Source organism: Numida meleagris, chromosome 5 (assembly GCF_002078875.1).
Source record: "Numida meleagris isolate 19003 breed g44 Domestic line chromosome 5, NumMel1.0, whole genome shotgun sequence".
In the NCBI taxonomy this organism is placed as follows: Eukaryota; Metazoa; Chordata; class Aves; order Galliformes; family Numididae; genus Numida; species Numida meleagris.
Window position 1 is genome coordinate 25,076,171 of NC_034413.1, and position 27,303 is coordinate 25,103,473.

The following is a 27,303-nucleotide window of genomic DNA, read 5'->3' on the forward strand; positions in this document are numbered from 1 at the left end:
AATGATCTATCACAGTAACAGTTTCCTTGCAGCCCAAGTGATATGGGCAGGAATAGACAGTGGCAAGTGTACCTGTTTAAGTTTTACTGCTAGTACTGTGTTAAGTAAAGCCATGTTTATTTGTAACTTGTAGGAATTCTGTTCTTTTCTTCAGGCTTTTTAGATGCATTCTGTTTTTCAAATGAAGTGATCTTTTCTGCAGGTTGATGTGGATTCTTCAAGGATTTAATTCTTAAGTTATTTTTATTCTTACATCTTTTTCCTTAAGAAACTGTGTAGTCACAACAAGTGAAGGCTGAAATGAAAGAGAAAATAGAATAATGTAATAATGAGATATAAAACTTATTTAAATTTGATCTGATGAAGAAAATGTAGTAACTGCTTTGAATAAAATTGTAACCGCATATTTAGTACTGCATTACATGAGCCAGTAAAATACTATGTCACCCTTATTTTTACCATAATTGTAAAGACTGATTGTATGGGAACTGCTGAGTCATGGCCTGAACCACTGATTGAGCACTTGGAGGAAAGACCCAGTCAGCCCTGGGAGCACAGGTGAAGGCAATTCAGGCTCCACCCCTCTTAGGCCTCATTTAAGGGCTGACTGCCCCTGGAGATCCTTCCTTGGTGGGAGCCTTTCCCTTCAAGCCCAAAATCTTCTGATTCGGGTGAGCACTGTATTTTTCTTCCACCTTTTTGTAATGCTATTTCCATCACTTTAGTCCTTTTGATCACTACACTGGTCCTTCCATGAAATAAGGGCCAAATTCATGGTTCATCCTTACTTCTAGATGTAATATGGGAGATCGTTTCAAAACCATTGGATAGTGGTTCAGCATGATCTTGCTTATTTATGCATAAATAGCAGCAATGTGCTACAAGTTCTTTCAATATCTCCCTAGAAGTCTCTGGAAAGGTTTAAGTGCCCCCTCTGATATAACATTACTTGTGTGCATCATAAGCTTTCAGTCTTCACAATTCTGTGAGTTCCTTCTTTGCTATTTTTCAGATGGCAGAGCTGATGTACAAAGAAACTATAACTTGCTCAAGGTTGGACAGAAACCTGTGGCAGAAGGTATAGGCGAAACACTCTGACAATTATGATTGCATAAATACAAGTAATTCAGTTCCAATGTATGTAAGAGCAAATATTGAAACTGGATAAATTATTCACAACATGTTATTCTAAATGTTGAATTCCTCTTCTATGTAGTTTATTTTCAGATTGTTGTAAATGTGTTTATGCATCGGAAATACTCAAACAATGTATTCTCATACACAATATTTGTTCAGGTTATTTTCTGCATTCATTGTTCAGTGTGTGTTTTCAACCTGATTTTTTTTAATACTATCACAGGTTTGATGTTTTTCAGTCTTCTCAGTGTTTTCAAGACTATTATAGGTTCGTTTTTATTTAAGCACACACGACTGCACACACTCGTGAAAATAAGAAATCTTTTGTCATTTTAGTGACATTGCTGAAAAAGAATGCTTGAATACTCGATCTTGGGGAAAGAAAATACCCAATGTTATCATTGCCAAATCATAAAGTTTATTCATATATTCACAGCTTCTCTTCCTCTAATATTCACTCAGTCTAGTATACAGAATGCACGTATAGATATATTCTGATGTTTTGCTACTGCCTATGACAAAAATGCAGTTAATTAGGCATGCTGAAAGGAGAACTTAGCTACTTTAATATGCACTACTTCTGTTACAGAATGTTCAAACCATGGCGGTGAATCAATTTTGAAAACTCCAAGTAGCCTTGTTAATATAAATTAAATTAAAAACCCAAGACTGCTTGATATGCATTTTTTCCAACTTTAGCTGAAATCCTGCTTAAAAACAACTTCTCAGACTCTGCTACAATTAAAAAATATATATTTCAACAAATTCTCATTTAACTGTAATGAACTTTTCTGTATTTTCATTCACATCATTACTGATTTCTGAGATATGTGTACAAACAGAATCTCACTCTTTTATTCACATGTCCCAAATTCATTAACTGATTTTAAGATCGTACTTGTGTGGTGTTTTGTTTTGTGGTGTTTTTTTTTTTGTTTGTTTGTTTAGAAATAGTAGAAACAAAATAAAATTCTCCACTGTTGCTTCCATTGGTCTAAAAGCAAATGGAATCATGGTCATGGCACTGAAGCTTCCTGGTGAAAAGTGAGTTATGTTCTCTTCTAGATTTGAATTCTGCTAATGTAGAGTTATCCTTAAACAGAGGGGAGAGTTTCAAAATCAGAGAGTATGATCACACTTGTAAGGTTTTACTTAGGAAAGAGAGATTAGAGACACGTTACTTTTTTTTGGACTTTTTTTTTAGTCTCCGGATTTTATCTGATTCTCACTCATTTTCACTTGTAGGTTTAAATCCACTTCTGAAAGTCGCCATCTAACTGCATCGCATTTCATGCGAAGTCTCAATGCCTATGGAATATTTACAGTATCACTAGACCTATTATGGAAATATTAGACTGGGAAGACCTTAGGAGATCCCTGACCCAGAATGGAATTAGCAGATCATGTGGGATCCTTGACGGACAGGTACTGAACATTTTTGTGACTATGGAGATTGGAAACCTCAGTGGAATCAACCTATTTTAAAGGTTTTTTTTGATGTCTAAGCTGAACCTTTACTCTTTTCTCATCGCCATGGGTATAAAAAAACATTGCATTCTCTTTCAAACAACCTTTTGAGTATTTGGTGGTTATTATCATTTTCCCTTCAGTCTTCTCAGTCCCAATCTCTTCAGCTTTTCCCTGCAGGTTATGACTTCTAGACCTCTCAGATTTCTATTGCCGTGCCCTGGGTGCTCTCTCTCTGTGTATTCATACTGAAGTGCCGTGCTTGCTCTTCCATCAGGCACTGCTATCCCACTGAGGCAAGACTAGGACCAGGCAAAGCACAACAGTGTCAATCATGATTTATTCTGCTATCTAGACTTCAAGATGAGTGGTTTTCTTGCTACAGTATCATTGCACTGTTGACTCATATTAAGCTTCTGATTCTGTGTAACCAGTTTTCTGCAAAACTGCTACCAGATCATTGTTCCTCCCTCAAGTTTTGTGAAATTGAATAATTCATGGCTAAATGACCTTCCACTAGTCCCTAGGAAATAGCAATCCATCTTTTCAATCCGTTTCCCCATCTTGTCAAGATGAATCTTCTATGTGCTTAAAGTCCTCCATAGGTCACATTTGACACATACTCAGCTTTCTTATTCTTAGTTAAAACACTGTACAGGACTGGACCCAGAGCTCTGTCCAATTAAGTACACCCATCCATCCATTCAGTGCATCCCACTGTTGCAGTCTTGCCTCGGTTTATCTATCTTTTCTTTATAAGAACGTTCTCTGGAAACACTGGCTAAAACTTGCCAGCATCTACTTATCCCCAATTAGTAAAGCCTCTAGGCAGGTAAAGAACTTTAAAGGAAATGAGTCTGGTCTGACAAAACTTGATCCTGAGAGCTCCATTTCTGCAACTACTCATCTCCTTGTTACCTCCAGATATGAAAGTATGTGAATGACAAATAATGCAGTGCTATTAGTCACTTGACATATTTGTGTTTGCCATTACTTAAGAAAAACAGTTACAGGTTGAACTGGTCAAGCATTTTTATAGTTTTAAGTTCATAAGCATTTATGGAGTTTTTTTATTGTAAAAATGTTTCATTTTATAATGAAAATTTGTAGAAAAATGCATTTTTTACTTAAATTATTTGTGTCCTCCTTCTTATGCTCTTTTTTTTCCTTCCTTTCTTTATCAGATGAGAAAATATAAAAGGGAAGAAAAAACATAAATATTATAAAATATGAAAACTAAAGTTTGCTATGTAATTTCTGTGAACTGTGAAGGAAGTGCAGTGTTCCTTTTTGCAGTGTATGCAAGTAATACTGAAATCAGCTCTCCTCTGTCTAAGCCCTGTTCATGTACTAACAACTTCTTCGACTCATGAATAATCAGAATATCTGCAAAAGTTCTCTATCTTCTGTATATTTAAGGAAACAGTTTTACCGTAGAAATAGGCCTTCCTCGGATTCATAAACCGTGCATATTAATTCATAGTAAGGTGTCTAGATCACAGGTGAAACAAAAGTAAGACAAACTAATCCCCGCAATTCCTTTTGTCTCCCCTTTCCATTATAAAAATGGTATTATGTTTGCATGAGCAAACACTGAAACATTAGGCTGTGCCAGTGCAATCTTACTTTGCACCTTGTGAATATGTTTTTAATACTCTTTTATCATATGATTGTATATTTTTTTTAATGGAAATCCTTTCTCATTCTGCACATAATGAATAGTATTCTTACGTTTTCACAACCTGCTATTACTTGGATTGTTCCCCTTGCAATTCTTGAGTCATCTTAGTCCTCTTTTAAAAAAAACTCATCCATGATTCAAATGCTTTCCTGTAAACAGTTGTTTTATCCACAAAGCAAACAAGGATTTTTATGTTTCCTGCCCACTCCATCTGCTTGCTAAGTAAAGCAGTTTGGAAGTATCACTAATGGATATGGCTGAGCACACACAGAAAATATCCACATCTAGCCCCAGTATGTCTTACTACAGTACAAGCACTAGTACAAGACAAGCTTTTCTGCATTGTCTGTTTTTACCACAGAGAATGATGATGCAATATGGGCAGCAGTGCATGATTTCTGCTAAGCACACTGCAGTCTCTTGTATTTTCTTCCACTGCAGGCTGTTTCCATGCTGACTCATGTTTCCTAGAAGAGCACTTCGCCACAATAACCCACAGCACTGAGAACTCGCAGCTTCTCTGCACAGCAGGTCTTACAAAATAGATGTATACAGACTACAGTATTTACAGTAAGAACCTATTTCCCGGGACTTTGGGCAAACACTCCAAAATGAAATCAAAGCTCACAAGCTCCATTTCCCTACAAAGGCTTAAAATTAAAGCATGATGCACTAAGGGAGTGGGATACAAATATCCCTGTGCCTTGTTACTAGCCTGGGAACAGCTGCATTGTACAATGGAGAGAATAAAAAGCTCTAGCTGGACAGTAAAGTTTATTTCCAGGTTGGGTTCGGTTTGAAATAAGAGGATTTATCTTTGAATCCATGTAGCAGGGAGGGATTTCAATGTCCTCTTTCCTTTGGGGTGGAGGAAGCTATTAATAAGGCCTTTTATTAAATAATCTTATTTTTAAAATATACATAGAAGCACTAGCAATTTTCTGCTTTTTAACACTGGAAAGCCAAAAGATATTAATATGTAGCACATTTAATGCATAATTCTGTGCCCTAGAAAGTAATCTCTCTTGCTTTATTTTCAAAGAAAGTTCAGGTTGGATTCTTGCTTCATCCTCTGTAGCAATGTATCTAGCAACAATGATAAAAGCCTTGTATGTGTATACACTTCAGTACAACCTTCCAAATTTATTTATTTTTTTTAATTGACTTATATGTTGTTGCTTGCCATTCAAGAAGTGGCAAGATGGCAGGAGTTACATAAGGTATTGTACTCTCCATGCATAACAGCTGGAATTAAGGTAATGCGGGACACTAAGCACATATAGTACAGCTTCCTAGTGGTCTTGCTCACATTGCATGGGCCAAGAAGGCACTGTAGAAGTAATCAGATGAGACAGGAGAAAAAGTGTATACTCCTTTTCATTGAAGTGAAAGAAAAGACTGATCTCTATAAACTAGACGAAGCAGAATTTTTCTGGTGAAGGGGCTGAGGCTCAACAGGGACTGCCTGAGGAGCTGTGGCTGCATAGTGTTGGGAGGGAGGCTGGTAAAGCTAATGCCTGACACAATGACTAGATAAGTTGGCTTCTATCATCTGTTTGTTGCCATGTTTGTGGAATTGAGCTCTGGTTGTTTTGTTGCTGAAGTCATAGCAGCTTTCAAAATGTCCCTGGCTAAAGAGCACAGCTTTGATTCTGAAAGAATCTACAGAACTGCAGGAATAATTCTGTGCAGAATGCTATCTTCTTGCGTTATTGTCATGCATATAACTTTCCTATCTCTTTAGCAGTGAAAATGCTTTTTTTTTCAAACTTTTGCTTCCTAATGTTATGTTGGTGCAGTTGAACTAATCTCTTTACCTGATAAGAAATTGTTCCTACTTTGAAACTTCATGAAACATATGTGAATTTCCAAGCCTATAACCTATTTCCAGATAGCTGTAAAAAGAGAGGGGTTTTTCAAAAATAATTTGTTATCAATAAGGCACCTCCTTTCTTAATTGTTGAATGAAATGTCCCTCAATATAGGCTCACAGCATTCACTCTTCTGTTTGCAAAGTAAAATACAACTTGTTATTATCAGTACTGTTTCTCTTTGTTGCTATCCTTGGTATATGGGAGTTGTTTAGGTAAGATCTTATGAGAGCTTTTCCTTTAAACTACCCTGTTCGTTCACAAATTATTTGTAAAAAATTATCTTAAAAAATTCTGTTTCCCGATGTTTTAGTTAATAAATATTTTTGCAGAATAGTGTCAAGTATTTTTTTTGACAAAACCAGAAATAGACAGACCTTGTCTTTTGTTATCAGGTCAAAAAGACATTTTTTCATTGACTCAGTTTCTAGGATAGATTTTTATTTCCTCAGAGAGAGCAGTTATATTGATGAAATAAGAAATTTGCAAAATGCTGATGGACTTGTGACATCAGCTGAAAGAGTTCAGGATATTGCATTGAAGATATATTTTATGAAATCCAGTGTATCCTCTTTTCTGTGGAGTTGCAAAAATTTCTCTTTGGCCTAAAAAGAGGTTAAGACTGGTTTTATGATGAAAACCTTGAACAGGAGGTCTCACTATCACTGCCAAGGAGTTTGACTAACTTGCTGAGCTCTGTTAATCTTTATAATACCTAATTTCACCAGTCAGAATGACTCAAATGAGCACATTTGAGGAGGAATTTGTCCTTTTTCCTCAACTCACTACTCATTAGTAAAGTGGAGATAACACTTTTCTACTTTACTGGTTTTTAAAGTAAGTAAGCACATGCATTTATGGCCCCATCTGCTTGGGTACATACAGATGTTCCCAGCTGCTGAGGGTTTCTTGCATGTTAGTTCTGATGTATGCTCTTAAGGGGATGCTCCAGCTGAACTTTAACAAGCCCAAATCCAAGATGAACCTTTCTGGTAATCTATACTTAGAATTTGCCACTGATAAGCACAATACAGAGGAAGCTTAGGAGTGCAGCTGTTTAGCAAGCTTACCCTACAAAGAGTAGGTGGTACTTGTACCAGTCTATCTTTGCATTCAGAGCCTGGTTTTCATCAGCTTGCAAAGGAGTAATGTCAGTTTAGTGCAAAACTGACAAACAAACAAGCCTGTGGTTTCTAAAGAGATGTTCTTTTTGAGTCAGGTTTCATGCAAACCTAATTAGCACCCAGTATGGAGTGGATATTTGTTCTCAATTTTATTGTCATTTTATTATGAAGGTCCAATAAAGGCCTAGTTTTATTGTGTATGGACAATGCTCTTTTAATGGGATATAATTTGACAGGAAACCTACCTCACTGGGCTAGCAGAAATAAACTGTAATATTTTATAGACTGTTGAAACAAGAGGTCAAAAGCTCAGTGTGTGTAGATCAACACAGCTGACTTGGAAGACATCAAAGCATCATCAGTTTATATCAGACATGTTATTGCAGTTATTTGGTTTTGAGAACATTTTTTTAACATTGTAGACTGAAAAAGTAGACAAATCCCATCATCGTTCACTGCTAATTCATCTATTTTGCCTGTTTAAAATTTATCAAATCTGCTGTAGATACTGTGTGTACTTTCAAGTGGTAAAAGAATTGACAGAATTCTTTTTGAGAACATAGTATTTCTGCTAAGAAAGTAAATTTTCCCTTCTACTGCCAGAATGACAATTTTTAAAATCTACATGAATGACAGGTAGCATGAAGTGTTGGATTACAAGAGGGGAGGGAAAAAAAAAAAGCCCACAAGATTAGGTATAATCCTTAGAAATTTACTTGGCAAAAAGAGTAATTTTTTCACCTGGTTTGTATTTTCTTTACAATGGTAATACACTAAGATATGCTCTCAGTGTTTTCTTTGATCATATTGCTCAGTTCTCCTGCCTTTTTTCACCACAGTGAATAGGAACAGCCCCATGATTCAAGGAATACTTTCCAAAATAGTGCATCTGAAATGGTTATATAAGTCTACTGCATTAAATCTATGCAAAGATGGAGCAGCACACAAGTTCAGAGTTGGTTTTCACGTAACTATCTGGCATGGCAGGGCAGGGAAGAAAAGGAAAAATATTTCAGTTTGTGAAGTCCTCAAAATCAGATTTCTCTGACAAAAAGAAATCTTTTTCATGAAAAGTGTTTTTATTTTAATTTAAAATTCCTCTTGCAAAATAATATTTTCAGTTGTTTCAAAAAACTGGGTGCTTCTACTGAGATAATTATTTCCTTTCAGCTGTTGTTATATGGAATCGTGTTTCTTGCTTATGCAAGTTCTTAACAACTAAAAAAATAAAAACTCAATCTTCAAATTTTAATTTGTGTTTCTATAAGCATTAGGTCCATCTTATTCTCCGGATTATTTCACTGGCTCATTAGATTACCTTCTCTGTAGAATTTGCCTTAGTTTACTTGCAGTTTCTGATATGACAGAAAGAAGACATTTTTTACTAGCAACTATGTTAGGCAGCAATACTTATTTCTATTAGTGGAAATAGAAGCTGAAGGAATAGCAATTTCCCTGGAGTTCCTTCATTTGAATAATCACTTTTCATGTAAGTTCTCCAGCAAATCTATACTGATGCAAATATCTCTTGAGTTTTTAAAATCATTCAGTGAGCTCCAGAAGTGAACTCTGATTTTCTAGATGACCCACTGCTTAATACTTTAACCCTTTTGAAATTTAATTAACTTTTACATTTTTTTCTTTAAAATTTGAATTCTTATGTTGAAATAAATCCATGTCTAACACCAGAAATGCAGATAGTTGTGAAAGATTCTTTGGAAAAATTAACAGAGCTAGGTGAATTTCTCATAAGTAGTTGAATGACCAATTCAAAGAACTCTGAAATGTGGGGAAGTAATGCACATGGTTTCAGAACAGCATTGCTTAGCAGGTGATCCTTTTCAGTTCTTGAAAAGAACTTTCCACAGCTGAAGTTAACTTAGTTTCAGTAGTAGCCTGCAAACTTCCTGTGCATCTACAAGAGAAGTCTTTCTCAGGAACATTCAACTTACTCCAGAACTATCTTTTGCTTCAAAAAAGACCAACCAGCCACGTCATAGCATACGCAATTAATTGCATATGTAATCTAAGAAGGCATATGTACTTGCCACAGTCAAAAAGTGATAGGTTGGGACCAAGTGAAGTAACTCAATTTTGATGTGCAGATGATGCATATGTCTTTAATACTCATTCCAGTGCGGTTCCAAGTATATAGAAGTCAACACATATGCCTTAATGAGTTTTCCATTCCTTAAAATAGTTTTTAAATGAAACACTGTAATTACTCAAACTTTTTTTTCCAGAAATATGGCAACTAAGTCCAACCTGCGTTTAGAAGTTTCTGCAATTGCGAAATACTCTATGAACATCCAAGTGCTGTCTGGTGCTCTGGAGGGAGCTCTTTAACTCTTTTTGTCAACAACTCACATCAACTTTATATACTAGTCTTTACAGAAGTCTTATTTATTGTGGCAAATCAAACTGCTGCCAGGGTTCTCATCTTCCATGGAACTAATTTTTCATGTCAACTGTTGTGTGAGCAAAAAATGAAAAAAGCTTTCTTCAGTTATGGGCCTGATTAGCGTCTAGAAGTATGTATGGCCTAAGCTCAGGTCAAAGTCACTCACACAAACCTAGTCATGCTTATACAGGCGTATGCATATGCACACACACAGGGTGAACTCTGCATATTGCAGTTTACACAGTTGATATCTGGATACTGAAGGCTGCAAACAGAATGGTTGCAAAGCTGGAGACAGGTTTGTAATACTGAATTATGTACATATATTTGAGGAAAAAAACCAACACTTACAAACAACTGTGGAGTAATCTTTAGACCACATAAAAGTAAAATATTATTATAGTCCTCTTTTCCCATTAGGTGGAGTCATCTGTAAGTTTTTCATTGCAGAGAGTTTGGATTGCATCTGAATATTTATAGTTATTGTAAGCTTGATATAGATATGTACCTGAAACTCTCACAGAGTTCAGTAAGCTGTGAACATCAGAGTCTTTCTTCAGTCTTCATCTCTAACTCACCACCTACAGTGAGAGGCCTGGCAACTCACACTGGTGGATCCCAGTGGTTTTGTGAAGCTTTTTGTTTTAAGTGACTCATTGAGTTATTCCCTTGAGGCATCCATTTTGCATGCCTCTGTGGAGATGCTTTTGTAACCAGCAGAAAGAATGTCACCACTCTGAAGTTGGACATGGAACAAATATATTTAATATGCAGTACAGAGCCAGCCCCCTAACATATTGGAATAAGTAAAACAATTGTACAAGTTGAACTTGGTCTTGCTGGAAAGTAAGCTTCGGTCTACCAATAATATTGTTTTTTTCTTTTGTTCTATATTTTCTTAAATAGGATATTTTCTAGAGAAGGTAATGAAATGTTGAAGACTGACCTCAAATTCTTCATACAGGTCTTCTGATCACAGTAATTTGGAGAAAATCAATAACCTCCTCAAAACATCATATCTTACAGCTTGGATGTATAATTGAAGGAAGTTCATCCCTTTTAAGATGCTTATTCCTAAATTTTAGGAAAGATTCTTCTGAAGAGTAAAGCTTATTCTTTAGAATAAATCTTTAGGATTTATCTAAAGAATGAATCTTTAGGAAGTCAATAAGTCATAAGAGGGATTTCTTAAAAAAAATTGGGTTTAATTACGAAAGGGCATACAACCTAGGCTGCTGGTTTAGTAAGACATCTTCTTCTGTACATCTTATTTTAGGTTAAACTGTACTGTTTGGTACAACAGTTTAGGGGAGAATCAAGTTCCAAAATTTCTGACTTTTTACCTGTAAGGAGAAGAAAAAGCCAAGCTGCTGCTGAATGTTTACAGGCAGAACTGTAAAGAAAACTTAAAAGAAGACAGGAGTTCATTTCATCTTTTAATCAAATACTTACATTTTCTGTAATTTTAGCCTGAAGTTACTCAGTAGATGAATTAGAACAAGAAAAAGGAGGTACTTTTTCATATGTGTAACTAATAAAGCTACTGAAAGTCAATATCAGAGCACACAAAGTATACCAAACTATTAAATGATTCAATCAATAATTAAATTCAAGGAAGACAAGCCTGACAAGGACTTAAATTTAGAGATAACCATTATAGATAATAGACTTCTGGATTGCTCTTATGTTACTATGGCAGTTCATATCAAGTCCACTAAAACCAAAGTATAGCTCTTGTCCTTGATCGACAAGAGAAATTGTGGGTTATTTTGGTATTTTTTTTTCCCTTAAAGACAGTGCCTATGATTTAACTCTTAGCAAGTATGAGTCATATTTTGTTGCAAAATTGAGAGCTATTTCATATCATGTTGTCATGTAACAACTCACCATAGAAAAGCTTGCAATTACTTCTGTTTTAAGTGAGATTAAGTTTTTATGAAATGAGTGAAGAAATACTTGCATGCATCCTAATGATGAGAAAATAACATACATGTGTTCAAAATGACAGATTAGTTACTGCATTACCATTGAAAGCATCACTTTATTTCATGACCATCTTCTGAGAATTCAGCATACTGAGGCCTGTTTGAACAATGTAGATGCCCTTTATTTATTTATTTTAGCACTTAAAGCATAACGTATACATTTAATACATTTATGTAATGTATTAAAAGTGATCTTCCTTTGCCTCATAGCCTTGCTTCAGTAAAACAGAAGTCATCATTTTGGCATGTTCAGGCTTGATTCTTTCCATTTCCACAACAATATAGCATTAAAGACATGTTTGTGTTATTGCATTTCCTTTTTGTTATAGGACCAAACCCAAATGAATATGAAGGGCAGTAGCTCAGTTGCTCTGTGATGGCAGACAATACTCGCTATATTACACAGGAGCATCTAGTGGCCAGACATTGTGGTGCCTTTGGGAGAAATGTCATTGCACAGAGCTAGTTTGTACATCTAGTAAAGTTAGAGGGACCCAGAAATGAATAAAGATTTTTAACAGAATTTGACAGTTCTATTTCTTTCCCACTGCTTTCTTTGTCCCTCTTGTGGTAGTGAATGAAATTACTCAAGAACTGCTAGATCTTGTTGGGCACTTCAAGAACTATATCTAGGCAACACAGTCTTCCGTACAAAGATGGCCCAATAGTTAATGATGATGATCAGCTATTTCTATTCATAAGGGGGGATTCTGAGTTCAAAATTACTGTTTCAGGAAAACTGCCATCACTATTCTCTAAATTCTCTAACTCAGTTTGTAAATCAAAGGAAATAATTTTCCTGCTATGAGTTACTTAGAGACTGTGTACCATAAAGAATTCAACAAAATTGTCAGTATGAAAAAAAAACCTTTTCATTTTTTCTTCAAGGTTTCCAATAATATTTTTCTAGCGTAAGTGAACTTGAATGCTTGTGACACAGTGCTAAATACGACAAGAACTGTACCTCTTCAAGAGAACCTGAAATACGTGGTCATCTGTAGGCAGAATCACATTTTTTATAGTATTTTGCAATATTGATTACCTTTATGCATTCTTCTGATACTACTTCTTTCCTGCCTTCCGGCTCCTGCTTCTCCTTGTTGGCACTGACAACAAAAAATAATAATAAAAGAAATTTCTTCAGCAGTGAGACTTCTCCAAGAAATATGGAGAGGCAAGCAGTCTGAGAGGCAGAGAACACTGAAGGATTGATGTTTGGCTTTGCTTTATTTGTCCTCTTTCTGGTTGCTGAACATTCCTCTTAAGCTGTGAGAAGCCATTACCAAGTGCTGTTTCATCTCACATTCTTCTTAAATATGAACAGCTGCAGCACTTCTGTTTTCACAGTATTTCATAGGTACTTCTCAGCACTCTCAGTCATCTACAGCAACAGGTGCTTGTGCTGGATTGTAAGGCTGGAACTCTACAAGAGTTCTGTCCAATAGCATGTCTATTTTCCCATATGAATTCAGTCACAAAATATTTTAGTTTGTAATTATCCTAATAATATAAGAACAGTATTAGCATTATGATGTTAAGAGGGAATCAACAATAATTAAACAAATTTCACATGAGAATTACTGTTCTATTCATAAATTTGTAGGAATCATGAGTATAATACACTAGTACAGTCCTTCTGAGAATCTTCAAGTTGTATGATGTCTATCACTGTATCTTTTTCTTATCCTTGCAATCATAGTTTGTGGCAGCTCTGTAAATACTGTGATATCTGTGACTGAAAACTTAAGTACTGGGTAAATATAGTCTGTCTCAGTTTTACAGCCTGTGAAAGGCTATAATGCAGGAAAATGTAATGTCATTCAGTCTGGGAAAGAAACTTAGCCTGGCAGTGCTTTGTGGAACACATTGCTCTCAGACTGTTGGGTTTGAGGCAAGAATTAGAGACCAAGATTAAATATTGAAAATGTCATTTTTGTTGATAAATTCTCTTCACTAGTGAGCCTATAGCCACAATTATCTGTCCTAAATGTCGAATGCTAGTTTGCATGAACCATAAAGAAGTGCATATTCAAAGCTAACAGCTCAGTGAGATTTGCAGTTGTTCTACAAGACAGCTAGTCACTGGCGCATAAGACACAAAAGAAAAAAAAAAAGAAAAAAAAAAGAAGTTTGCCACCAATTTCATGGTGCATACCCCGTGGGTCTTCTCTGTATGCTAACTGGGAACAAAGTGGAGGTAAACACTTCAGCCTTCTAAACAAGAAACAAGGGGACCAGAGATATCTGTTTGCCTCAAAGATGCTAATTTCATACACTCTGAACTAAAAGAATGCATTATTGAAAAGTTATTTTTGTGAATTATACAAACGTGAAGTGAATGATCCCACAGCACTGATAGAAGTGTTTTAGGACTGAAGCTGTATACATTATGCATAAAAGCATCACTTGCAATCATTCTTCCATTACTATCAAGCAAACTATCTTTTTTAGATCAGGAAGCAACCAACTATTCATTTAGCTTCCCAAGTTTGTCATCTCAAATAAAACGATTGTGTACAGGAGAGAAAAAAAAATCCAAATCTACAGAAAATATTAAAACATGTATGTTTTAAAAAAAATAATCCAGAACAGTGTGAATAAGTGCATTTGCTCTCACGAATATAATGAACTTCTCACTGTTTCCTTAGTTTGCCTAATAAATTGGTCTGTCAAGTCTATAAACTATGAATTTTCTTAGAAACCTAAGATTATTTGTATTACATTGGAAGCACTTTTCAGTGGCACAGATGCTTAATTGCTAAATTATCCTAAGTGTCTCTGGAGGGCTAGCAGTATTTCATGCTGACAGGTTTAGCTCATAGTTTTGGTGTACTCCATATTTTCCTTTTATTGTACCTGACCTTAAGTATATATGTCCTTTTGGAGGAACGTAGCTATTGGCTACACTGTTGACCCCAACTTTTGTCATACGTGTCACTAATTTTCCAAGAGGAGCTGTTCCATGTACATCAGTCTAACAAGATCATCTTTTAGCTGAAAGTAGGCAGAGACAGTCTTAAACCTACTGCAGTGTAAGACAGGTTTTGTTAGAAAACTTATCTCATCATTGTGAATGCCTCAAACAAACTCTCATAATTAACCTTTACGAGATTCTGAAGATGGAGGAAAAAATCACATAAAAACCTTTTAATTCAAGCTTCAACTCATATTAAGTTATGCGTTTACTTTTCTTGGGATTATAGAATCTCTAATACTCAGGGCCAAAAGGTGCCTGATATCAAAAGAGTGAAGTCATAATCCCCATACAAAAAGATAAAAAACTTGCTGAGTTGAAGAATGTGAGCTCCTGTTAACATGGAGCATTCCTCTGATATGTTGACCATTTCTTCTCTCTTTGAATTGTGTTTTCATCTTTCATGGGCAGTAATGCTCTTCAAAGATACTAATTCACAAGATGTGCCAGTGGCAGACTTCTGAAACAATTACTTGAACCCTGGGTTCTACTCTTCCAGAAATACTGAAGGGATCTTCTCCAATCTGAATTTGAGATAATGCAGAGCTTTGTCTGCCAATGTTGATAGGACTTTCTCTTTCCAAAATGTGTGCAGAAACTACTGAACAATTTCCTTGTTCTGATGCACTCAGAGAAAAAGCAAAATAATATCTGTTCATATTTTTCATGTTCCTATGTTCAGGAAGTCCTCCTTGCTAAATAGGCTTATTCTGTGCCCAGTGCTGCTGTGACCTTTGCAGACATATTAATGTGTCAGACAGAGGTAATTCAAGGGCTGCAGATGGAAATAATATCTTAATAGATAGAAACTGTTGTGGTTTAACCCAGAAGGTAGCTAAGCACCACACAGATTAAATCATACTCTCGCTCCCTCCCACCAGAGGGATGAGGGAGAGAATAAGTGTCATGGTTTTGTGATTTTCGGTTATTGGTATTCCACATCATAACATCATGTAGTGGACATACCTAGTTCTCAGAAGAGAAGGACTACTACAGTCCCCACGGTACTTTGCTCCTTTGTTACCATTTTCCAGCAGGAGGGAAAAGATAGAAGCTCGCAGTATAAAAACTTGCAGATCACGAGACCTCGTCCCTTTTTCCGCCGTCTCTCGTCTTGGCAGCACCTCGCTCTCCAGCCGTCTTATCGTCGGTAGTAGAGTAAGGCCTACCTTGATTTTGGGACATTCTCTCTCTCTGTATTGGATTTATCAGCTTAAATTGTAATTATATTGTATTATAGTGTGTTGTTTTGCATTCCGATATTTTATTTAGTAAATTAGTTTGTTTCTCCTCAGATTGTTGCCGCTGTCCTTTGCTCTCAGGGCCATCTCCCTACCCTTTTCCCTTTTCCCCTTTTCCCGGGACGTGGGCCCGTGGGTCCCTCGTCCCCTTTGTCACAGAATCAGGCCTAACGCCCGTAAACCGTTGACAATAAGAAAAAAAAAAAAGACAAAGTAGAACTTGTGGATTGAGATAAAAACTATTCACTATGACAGAAAAGGAGGAGAAAAAAAGAATAATTTTTCAACATAATCATCACCATTACCTATGCATTTTTGACAGTCATGAACAAGAACCTGCATGCCATAGTCGTAAAAATCTATACCAGCAGAGGTGACACAATGTCACTGTTGTTACTGCAGAAATGCACCACCCACCACCTCACTGTGCTCACATCCACTGTTTGGTCTCCAGAAATGTTCAGTGAATATTGATGAATGTCACTGGGTGCCCTTTTTTTCCACATAGAGGAGTTCAATGTCACACCTTTACTTCTTACGTACTTCCATGTCAGATGCCATTCTGACAGACTGCCCCTCTGCTGCCATCTGTTACATGGCTACAGAATATAGTGGAATATTGGTGAGAAGGTTCAACCATTCCTGCCATACCACCAACATCCTCCTCTGACGTTATGGGTCAACAGAATAAAATGGGAGGCATTACTTCTGGAGCAGCCCTTATAGAGACCATACAAGTTATACACAACACAACTACTCACCACCCACTGACCAATGCTTAGCCAGACCTCAAGTAGAGGCTGTCTGCCCATCCAGCTCCCCACTGTTTTCAGGAGTTTTTTTTGCATGATGTCGTATTGTATGGGATATCCATTTGGGCAGTGTAGGTCAGCTGTCCTGATTCTGTCCCCTCTCGGCTCCTTGTCCCTCCCTCGCCCCCCCCCTCCACCCCTTGCTGGCATAATAGTACGAGAAGCTGAGAAATGGAAGTATCTTTGGCTCTGTACAGTAAGCAACAACTAGTAACATTGATGTGTTATCAACATTGCTTTTCTCAAAAACATAGCATCATGCCAGCCTCTATCAAGAAAAAAATCAACTCTGTCCCGGCTGACACCAGAACACAGACAAGTTTTAAGAAACAAAGCAGAATCTTCCTTCAATTCAGAAAGATCATTTATTTGAAATCTGAGAAAGAGCTCATTTGTCCAGAAGGGTCTGTTTGCTTTGTACCAGCATGCAAGCTGTTCTGACAATTATTACCTATTTTTTTTCTACTTTGTCCTTCAGTCACCAGTAGCTACAGCTACACAATACGCCAGTGCAATCCGAGAAGAGTCACGGCTATTTCTGAATTACACTTCAAAGCCTGAGGTGCTTTGGCTGTTCTAATGCTTTGTCATTCCATGATAAATTTCAAACTACAGTGAAACAAATAATGGTCAACATTGTAACCATGCTAGGATTTTTCACCTCCATGTCTCTGAATACAATTTGCAACAGAATATACAAATTACAAATACAAATTATATTCTTGCTAACTGGATTTTTTGCTTGAAGGTAATGGTGATTTTGTTATTGTTTACTGTTCTAAATTGCTTTCCGATTCTAAACAATGCTTGCTGATATTTTTGTGTTAAACAAGTAAATATTACGGCTGTATGTTGTGTGATTGTTTGTTTTGGAAATACCGCAAGTACAATTTTGCTTAAGAAAAGCGGAAAAAGGGGGATAAAACTGCTTAATAATGTTGACAATAATATTCACTGCTGTAGCCTGGTTGAGGGAGCAGAGTAAATGTGTAAATATTTTCCTTTGCATGTTAATTTCTGTAGGTACTTGGATATTATTTTCATGGCATGACAAACTCTAAATCAAATGTCTGTCTGAAGAGATGAGTGAAGAACCCTGCCTGCATCTAGTTATTCAGTTACCCTTCTGTGCATAATTGCACAACATATAATATCAGAATTCAGCGTTTAGAGAAGGTGTAACAAATAATGATAGGAATGGTATGGGTGAAATGTAGATGCATAACAACTCTAGAAATGCAGCTTGGCAGCTAGCAGTTAGAAAAGGAGCATTGATGCTGACAGCTGGAGGACAGAAAATACCAATAAATGAAACGAGGTGGCACATACCAAATCTGGCATCATACTGCAGGTAATTGAAAAAAATTGGGCACTTCTGTAGAATTTTCTGCTTTGGTACAGTATGAAGGTACAGTAAAAGGTACTAGAAGTATCGGGTAAAGTCCCATGTAAATGAAAACTTAATGATGATGGGTTTTGAAATTCTACATTGTAATTCACTCGGCAATTAAATGAGAAAACATGGATATTTATGGCAGTTGTCCTATTGCTGAAAATAAGCCAGTATTCACTAGCATTTCTTCTCCTCACTTAAAATTCAAATGTCAGCATTTCACCTTAAGCTCTTGGTGTTTCAACACATGATGGAAAAGGCCAGTTTTGATCTACTCTATTGAAACAGCATTTTAATGGACTGCAGTAAATAGTAGGTAGGTAATTTTCCTTCAAAATAGTCCTCAACATTTCCAACTGTATAAGAACTACGGTTACAAGAGATGGTGTATTTCCTTCAAGTGCTATGCTCCAAGTTGTATTGTGCCACAGTTCTTCAGCAAAGTCATTTTCTGCAGTTTCTGCAGAGCAGTGGCAAATGGCAGCTCTCCTCCAAGCAGCAACTTGCATGCAGGTGTAGGTGCCAGGCTGGAGAGGACCAGCCTTGCCACTTCAGCTTTTCCCGTTTCATGCAAACTGCCGCTAATGTGTAGAAGTTGAAGAAAAAGTACACTGTTATTGCTCAGCGTTTTTATTCTTCTGTGAAATCTTATGTTGGTGCTTAGTAAATAAACTCTCCAGACTTTTCATGGAATATTTAGTTTGCATTGGAATGTTTGAATTTTAGAGTAAACACTGGTGAAGCTTTCAGAATAGTTCTCTGTAGGAAGGGAATGATGAACTGCATGAAGAGTTGCAAATTGCATCCTGTCTTCTGAAATGGACATACATCACCTAGTCAGGAAGCAGTAGTAATTGTAATATTTTTCTGATTAACTGCAATTGTTAAAAAATAATATGAGTATCATTATATTTATGTGTTACATAAATTGTTCAGTGTTTGTAGCAGATGAATGGAATAGAATAAACCGGCCACCAGAGTACCTGCACACTTCTCAGGATATATTATGTGATGCCATTTCAAAGTTGTCATAACATTTACCTCTTTTCTTCTGAGAGGCATCAGCAAACCAGGTGGAATATTTTTTATTTTGAGATTATACATGTTCTTGTGATTGATTTCTGTTGACAGAAGCTTTGTTACAATTGCAGGCATACTCATGATCCATGAAATCATGTTGCATCTGAGGCAGGAGTTTTTTTAATTTCTTAGCAGTTCAGTCCCCATAGTTGGAATGGCCATGTGAGAAACCTTGTCCTTTGTTAAAGAAGGGTAAAAAAGGTTTTCACTTGATTTGTGAGGATTGATGTAAAATTTTGTTAGAAGGTCCTAGAATTTCAAGTACATATTGTAACAGCATTAAAATTGATTCAACTTTTTTTACTTGTCAGTTAAGGACTTCATCCTTCTCCCATGTAATTTTCATACAAAATTCATTACTTCAGTACTTCATTACTGGCTCTGATTTTGCTTCTGAGTCTATGTGAATCCCGTGAAATAGCTGTTTGTGACCTTTAATTTTGGAGTTGTAGTCCTTAGGACAATGCTGTAGACTTAGGTGATTCAGCACAGCTGTTTCCCATGAAAGCCAAAGGCCTGCAGGCTGGGGTCACCATCCAGAACTCCGCTTCCCCTGGTCCCAAACATACTTCGTACTTCAGAGGATCAGGAACAGCCTTCTTACTGGGGCAGCATGGGCAATAGCAGGGAATAATAAAATTTTCAAAAGCAATGAAAATGGAAATGAATATAATAGAGCAAAAGGAGAGATGATAATAGAAGAATGAAAAGGAGGGAGTGATTATATGATCAAATGTATCATTCGCTTGTTTTCTCTAAATATGACCTGAGGGGCTTGGACATAAGGATCTCAAACAGTCTACTGGAATTTTTTTTCAAAAATATATTTATTCAAAATGATTTCAAACGAATAGAAAGGTTATGGATGTTTTCCATTATTTATTCTTTTTCTTTCAGTTTGGATGTGGTTTATTATTATTATTATTATTTGTTTGTGTCGTCTTTTGGTTTTTTTGTTTATTTTGGTTTTTTTCATCTTACGGATTTCTATTAGAATCATACAATTAGCTACGTTGGAAAAGACCTACAAGATCATCCAGTCCAATCATCAAATACTTATTCTTGCATATATTCATGAAAACAGACTGATTTGTATTTATACTTTGTACTATTTCTTGAGAGATTGTAAATTTATAGGTAGAGTTTTTGATTATTTGTTTTTTATTTTCCTCTGATTTCCTTAAATACTCTTTTTCTATAATAATACTCTTCTGTCTGTATATGGCTCTGGTCAGGATTTACTGTATTTTGTTTATCCCAAATCACCTTGGGATGCTTTAGTAGCTGCTGGCTACCATATATCCTGATTTTCCTTCATTATCAGCGCTAATCTCAAACTGCAGATAGTTCACAAACAGAATCCTCCATTCACATAGAAAAAAAACACCTAATATCGAAACCAATTAAGCAAACAAACAAAAGACCTTGGAAGCAATAAACCTGCTATTCTTTGTATAGGCTGAGCAAAACTATTCTTTGTGCAGAATGCTTCCTGGTGGAAATGTTCCTTGTCATTCACAGTTTTAGAATTATCCCTTCTTAATCTGTTTTGATTTTAAAAACAACTACAACAAAACAAAAAGCACACACGTGCACAAAAACATCTAGACAAATGAAGTTACTTCTAAGGATACTCACTCTTTTGTCATTCTGATAAAAAGCTGGACCAGATCATTAGAAACACATTTTGAAATTTAGTGGCCAGGAGAGGGATTCATGGTGTGCTCATGTGATTGTCCACATCTTAAATTGATAGTAAAATGAGAGAAAATGTACTAATGACAAGAGAATTCCTAATAAAGGAGTAACATTTTTTACAGCTAAGGAAGACAGTTTCTCCAGCAAGATGCTAGGAGGAATTTTCTACTGGTATAATGTTTCTGTCAAATTCCTTTTAAAATGTTGTTGTATCCACTTTCACAACATACTAATTATGTAAAATATGCACTTTAAAGAACTGCAGTCATACAATGATAGCATGACACGGAGCAAACATTAACATCGTGAAAAGATGGTTTCACTACTGTTAGAAGAGCTCACTATGGTTTTATATTTGTGCCAAAGAAGTGTCAGAATATAAAGAATCAGTAGCAGTGAAAAGATTTTTTTCTATTTCTTTAGATGGGAGATGAAGGGATGGAGAGTGTGCATTAAAATATGTTACAAATTACTTTACAATGTAAGAAACAGACTTCTTCAAAATAGAGAATTTGGAGCTAGATCTGAAATTTTCCTAAATCATGTAACAAATTACCTTTTTGTTCAAAAGGACTGTATAGTCTTTGTACTGGGAGATAAAGAGTAATGATTTCTTAGACATTAATGAATGTCATTAAAAAGATAATAAAGGTAGATCATCAGGGTAGATAAACACTTTCTTCTTCCATGTTTGTTTAATGTGTTTAAAGTTATGAGAATGCCTTCTATATATTTTGTCATGTCTTTGGATGCCAAATGAAGGATACGGTACGGTAGCTCAAATTATGTTGGATGTGAAATACTCAAGATATAATGGGTCAGTTTGTTTCTTCAGTTTTAGTCTTCTCTGATATGTATGTAAACAAAATGAGATTCTTATTAAATTGATCTTTCCTTCAGTGAAATGTATCTTACAGAAGTATAAATCTATATAGCACTTAGGTTCTATATAAATCTTATTTCTGGGATGTAAGATGAAATATGTTTCTTCTGTATGCCTTTTGAGGAAAAGCAAAGTTCACATCTGAGTGTTAATCACATTGTATCTCCTGACAGTAAGAACTGCGGCAAAAGAGGCAATATAAAATAAAGTCGTCTAGGTTCTACTCTGTCTTATGAAATATCAGCATGTTTTACGTATTTTTTTGTTCTCTTTAAATCATGATCATCTTCTGCATTTATTGGAATCAGTGTTGAATTTCCATCAATTTCAGTAACACAGATGGGTTTGAAAATGCTATTATTATCAAGCTCAGCACATTTTATATTAAAAGATTTACAGAAGGAAGAGACCAGAATAGAAGAAACACATTAAATAGAACGTGCCATGACATTTTCCAAATAAATAGGAATTTCTTAATTTCTTTTTTTTCAGTGTGCTATGTTAATTATAAACATTTTTAAAAGAAAACATTACTTCTTCATTCTTCTAAGTCTGTGAGTATGATGTGGCATTTAAACAAACTGGATCTTTTTTGCCTTCATGTTACGTGTTTATTCCTGCAAAAGTATGAATTGATTTGCCATGTGTATGGAGTTTGAAACTGAGAAGTTTATTAGAGGAGCACATTACTACGTCTGTAAAAAAAAATAAAAAAAAAATCAAAGTAATTGAAAAGCTGTAAGAACTGTCAGTTTTCCCACAGCACTTGCACATATTTAGAAATATGGCATGACTTGAAAATAGAGATGCAAACCATGATGTACATATATTTTAACAAGTTTTGGTGAAAAAAAATGTATGACTGAAGTGTTAACAACAAGAAAATCTTATTTCTGGAGTATAAAAGCATTGCTGGGATTTTCAGCTTATTGTGCTATTGTTCAGTGAAGTGTTGCTTGCCTGTCTTCTGAGCACATCGTGTTCAATCCATAATGCAAATAGATTCAGTTCTAATTCATTTCATCCCCATGTTCCACTTGTTTTTATCCCACAAAGTCATTCTTCTGATGCCAGATATCTGCTTGCTTTTATTCATTTCTTTTCGTTCATTTGTTGCCCTGCTGCATAACTGAGCAGCAAATTTTGTCTGTCAATAAGGTATGTTTGAATACTAGGCTATTTATCTAGAATAGTGGTCAGCTCCTAATAATACTGGCAAGATGACTCTCTCACTTAATTTGCGTGAATTTATTGTGAGACACAAATTAATTCTGACCTTTTAATATGGCTTGGCACATTAAGTACAATGGCTTAAAATTTTATAAATGCTACAATATAATGCCTCCTATTTATTTCCATGGAAACAACAACAGGTACGAAGAGTACAATAACACTATTTGATAGGGCAAATTCTCAGCCACAAAACACTGTTCTTTAACATATTCACCACCATTAGCTATGCATTTTTGCCAGTCATGCACAAGAGCCTGCATGCCTCGCTTCTAAAAATCTGTACCAGTGGAGATGACCCACTGTCACTGTCACCACTGCTGAATTGCACCACCTACAGCCTCACTGTGCTCACATCCATTGTTTGATCTCCATCAACATTGAACAAGTGTCCATGAACATTAATGGGTGCCATTTTTTCCTCAGGGAGGAATTCAAGTCCACACCACTATGCACTTCCATGTCAGATGCCATTCTGTCAGACTGTCTCTCTGCTATGATATGTCACTTGGCAACAAAAAGTAATGGAATATTGGTGGGAAGGTTCAACCTCTCCTGCTATACCACCAACATCTACCTCCAATGTTGTGGGTAAAATAAGAGACATTACTTTTGGAGCATCCCTCATATAAATGCTCTCCATATTACCTAAATTTATACTAAATATTTATGTGTAGCATATTTATCTTTTGCCAGTTCTCATACAAAGGAAGGTCTTATTTAGACATTTATTTCAAAGTTACGCGTATAGTTATACACTAGGGTTTATTTCAGAATTAGCCAAGATGAGTATCATAGTGATGAATTAAATTTAGTATTGATGAATTTTTACTGACACACAAGTAGGATCTGTCAGAAATGCCTATGCAAATGTTCACTGCTCAGTTCTGAATCTGAATCCTTCCAACTCTGTTGAATGTCAGCAACCTGGACTGCTCTGAGCATTTTGCTACTTTTCAGTTTTTTCTTCTGTAGTTGAGTGCTATAGGGGAATGTTTGTATAGTTACTTCCTTTATGTTCCTCCAGTTGAGAGTAATACAAATCATTATTCATTTCATGCAGATATTTATGCCTTTCCTGAGTAACTCCTAAGAGTAATCAATCTGCCTGTGGAAAATTCCTTTCTGCTGCAAGTTCATTCTGTAAGTTCATCCTGAGCTTTTAGGATACTTGGGTGATTTGGGGTAGATTTCCAGAATTATTTGATTTTTATAGCATTTCTATATGTTAGGTTAAACACCAAAAATTTAAGAATGATAGTATTTGCTCTGAGTCATAGAATCTTGGCAACAAAACCTTGATAAGGCTCATTCATGCAGCCATTACTGGGTATTTTGTGAAATTCTACTGGGTTTGATATCCCTTCTGTGAACTAATTTGTCTTCTGCATAGATGTTTAGTTTAAGGACTGTTTTGTATTTACCACCATTTTAGTCTCCATTTGCATTGCCGTTAAGTAGAACTTAGATACGGGCAAGTATGTGAGTAAGCATATGTAGAAAGACACGTAGTTGTGGCAAAAAGACAGCATCTTTCTAAAGATAAAGGCCAAAGATAAGAGGCTGATGGCCTTCACTTGCTAGGAAAGCACTCATGGCAGATAAAATCTTTTCTGTTGTTACTGCTATGGTATACTATTTACTTTATCCTTTCTTACTGTCCGCAAGTACAGAGGTGAGCAGATTTTACTAAATCACCACCTCAGCTCCTCAGAATAGTTGTCCCAGCTAGAAAGGGGCTGTGAAGATAACACATGTTTTTGAGTATCTGAAGAGAATGTATTTGGAAGCTGGGCTCTGATGGAGCTGCAGAGTCTTGTTGTTTAGGCTTGACACGTCCACAAGAGTCACGTGCTTTGGAGTTTGCTGGTTTTTGTTTGTCTGACATGGCTCTTGGCACCCCACAAGGGTAAGATAAACAAAGCAAAATAAAGTGGTAAGTTTTTTTTATTTGTTTGTTTTTGTAAAATCCTAAAAGAAAAAACCACAGTAGCACACATTTGTTAATATCTAATTGATAGCAGGTTAGAATGTTATCCTGGAGACCTGACGTAACTTTCTTCTTACCCAACAAGCTGATAGATACCTGCCAGGACCTGGAATGGCAATTCACACTTTTCCTCGTGTGCCAGGGGCTCAGCTGCCTGTGTTTGAGCTCAGGTGCAGCTACGTGACCTTAGATCTGAGTGCTGTGGGAAGAAACAGCTGTGAGAAGACTTTTGGAATTCCTTCCTGGTGTGATGTGAGAGATGCATTTTATCTCATCTCTTCAGCTTGGTCTTTGCCTGATGCAAGCTGTGGGCTTGTTTGTGCACATTCTTTTGGTGATCTGACTTCCTGGCTGGCCTGCAGACTGCCTGCCTTGCTGGGGGCTTGTTAGGCAATCGTTGGGCTGTCAGCTGGCCCTGGTTGCTGTCATGTAGCCTGTGCTACATTTGGTCAGGTTCTATGCCACTTTGCCTGTGTTAATGAAGCCATTCACTCTCTTGTATTGTGGATAATTAGCCAAAGGCCTTGTTTTGACTTCAGACAGGAAGGATTTTCAGCTCCTTCTGCAGACTTTCTCCTGTTCTGGAACTTGAGGCCTACCTTCTGAAAGGACAGGTGTGGTTGTTACCTTTCAGTGCAGTGAAAGGAACCAAGGTGTGCTGGATTAAACTTTTTGTGTGTTGTTAGATGCTTGTGGTGCAGGATGTCCTTTCCTCCTGAGTAAATCCAAGTTTCTGGATGCACTGGGCTTTACATTCCCCATGTACATTGACTTGATTGGATGTACTGTATGTCATGATGTAAATTTGATTATATGCAACACAGTATTCATTTTTATTAGAATGAAGTGTTTTCAGGGGAGGATAATAGATCTGGGAATATCTGCTTCAAATATTGTGTAAATAGCACACTATATACTACAATACACGATAATAACATAATTTTGAAAGTATGGGTCATATTATCTGTTGCTCAGCATCTAGGTAAATACCTCCTGAAAGAATGCCTTTTCGGTTAACCAAATCCAATGAGGAAATTGTGTTGTACTCTGTAGTCATAGCTATTATGACATTCACATATATCCTGAATAAATATCCTGCTAGTTTCAAAACTATTATCCATGCGGAAATCCCCAGCAAAGATGTAGGAGACTGTAGGACTCTTATCAAGAAATTTAGGATATTGATGTGTTGTAACAAAACTAGTGGGATTTGTTTTTTTGTTTGGGTCTTCTGAATGAAGCTGAATGAAGTTCCAAAGGAACTCATTCAAGAGGAATGAAATTGTTCCATGATAGGCTTGATCATTATCAAACTGGATTTTATGTTGAAATATTTCTTACATAGTCCTATTTTCTATTGTGTATACACTCATTTTCCCTTATAGTTGCCTCATCATAAAAATATTAACTCCTGGAAAATATGGGAAAGTGCACTCTTAATGTGCTGTAATGAGAAGATCACAGAATTGCCTTCAGAGTTACTGGGTAGTTGCTATTCCTACGTGTCAGACAACTAATATCTTAGCAGATTGGACATGTGCCTTTTTGCTGAATTTAAGAAGTAGAAATCTTCCAAAGTCTTTCTTCCACCATTCTCCTGTTGATATAGGACTCCATGGCTTTCAGGACACAAGTAACGAAAAAAATGCATAGTGTCTCAGACTGTTTAAGCATAGGATATGCTTTGAAGTTGAAGATTTTGGCAGAATAGTTAAATGTCAGCCTAATGTGTTTTTTCTTTCCAGACTTTAGCTCTTTATTAATCAGTGTCTTTGCTAGAACCTCTTTAGCTGAGAGAGTAAAGCATGTAGTTAAGTCCTTGCAGAAGCATATCTGGAATAAGAAAAGGTGAGGGCTATTTATTAGGTTTTTATTATGAAGGATTATTTATTAGGATTTTCAGAATTCTGTTCTGAAGAGGAGGTGGAGCATTTTTCCATTGTATTAGTACTCATGAATTCAAAAAACCCATCTGTTCTTCCTTTTTGTGTCTAATTTCAAGGAACAAACCTTACTTGCACAAATTAGTATAAAAGTAAATTCTAAATTCACAAACTGGAGCTTTTCCATCAGGGAATGTATGTTATAAATGAAATATGACAGTCTGTCTAAAACCTTTCAGTAGTACCCAGTACATAGACAGTTAAATTGGCCAGCTTGCAGTGAGAGTGAACTCCTTACAACTAGAACCCTACACACAGAAGTAATTACTTACTCTGATACTGATAAGAGAAAATTAAATGTAAATGCTATACCTAGCTAGTCAGTGGCCTGAATTTTCTAATCATGAGGCCTCAGTAACCACCTCTCCCTCTGCTCCCTTACCCCTCCCCGCC

General features: G+C 36.2%; 1 long non-coding RNA gene across 4 annotated transcripts in view; it reads left to right on the forward strand.

Annotated features, from left to right (window-relative positions):
- LOC110400403 overlaps nucleotides 1-27,303 on the forward strand; it is an 89,270-nt gene that overhangs the window by 33,492 nt on the left and 28,475 nt on the right. For 2 of the 4 annotated variants that reach the window (XR_002439802.1, XR_002439799.1), the window contains exons 1-3: nucleotides 633-671; nucleotides 1,013-1,078; nucleotides 2,383-2,562. This is a non-coding gene — a long non-coding RNA (uncharacterized LOC110400403). Of the gene's footprint in view, nucleotides 1-632; nucleotides 672-1,012; nucleotides 1,079-2,382; nucleotides 2,563-4,726; nucleotides 6,484-27,303 lie in introns of those variants that run through there. The other 2 variants (XR_002439801.1, XR_002439800.1) reach the window with 2 other exon arrangements.